General features: G+C 42.1%; 1 non-coding gene across 1 annotated transcript; it reads right to left on the bottom strand.

Moving 5' to 3' along the window:
* Window positions 1-556: 556 nt before the first annotated feature.
* On the bottom strand, window positions 557-663 carry LOC141609990 (small nucleolar RNA R71). Its single transcript, XR_012527887.1, has one exon. It is a non-coding gene; the product is annotated as a small nucleolar RNA R71 (small nucleolar RNA).
* Window positions 664-932: the final 269 nt, after the last annotated feature.

Below are 932 nucleotides of genomic sequence, written 5' to 3' on the forward strand. Positions count from 1 at the left end.
ACAAAGAGATTTGTTACCTTTTGACCGTGAAATCGAAAGAACCTTGACGAATAATAGGAGACTTGTTAGGAGGAATTTGGGAGGTGTTGGTGAAGTTGTTCAACCCACTAGTGAGTTTGTCAATCCTTTCGCAATAGAAGGAGAAGAGAACCCATTACACAATACCCCACAAAATCCACCTACAATGCCTAAATTCTCGTCACACTCTATACCCACCGAGGAGGATCTACCAAATGGTACTCCTACACCACAACATCTTACCGGTAACTTTATTGCCAAGTCCGCCTTCATCCAACTAGTTGAGAGGAGCCAATTCGGGGGAATGCCTAGTGAGGACCCTCATTCTCATATGGAAACCTTTTGCGATTATTGTGAAGCTATCTCTCAAACGGGCGTGACTCAAGACCAAATAAGATGGGTCTTATTTCCTTTTTCGTTAATCGGCACCGCAAAGCAATGGTTGAAGGGCCTTGATAAGGCCACCCTTGGAATAGATTCTTGGAAGAAGTTAGCTCTAGCTTTCTATAAAAAATTCTACCCACCGGAAAAGACTAACATGCTAAGAGCTCAAATTACGGGTTTTAAGCAAAGGGATGAAGAATCTTTGTATGAAGCTTGGGAGCGGTTCAAAGGTATTTGTCGCTCATGTCCTCACCATGGACTTAGTGAATGGTTTTTAGTGCAACAATTTTGGAATGGTTTATTTGAAGATTCAAGGAACATTCTCAATATGGGATCAAATGGAATGTTCACCGAAGTTGATGACAATCAAACATGGAACAAGATTGAGGAAATGGCGGTCCATAATTCACAATATAGTAGACCTCGCAAGGCTACTAGAGGAGGCAAGCATGAAGTGGACTCCGTTGCTCAATTGGGTGCTCAACTTAGTGCTCACATTGACACAATCAACTTGAAGTTTGAACAAGCTA

Source organism: Silene latifolia, chromosome 10, assembly GCF_048544455.1.
Source record: "Silene latifolia isolate original U9 population chromosome 10, ASM4854445v1, whole genome shotgun sequence".
NCBI classification, from domain to species: Eukaryota; Viridiplantae; Streptophyta; class Magnoliopsida; order Caryophyllales; family Caryophyllaceae; genus Silene; species Silene latifolia.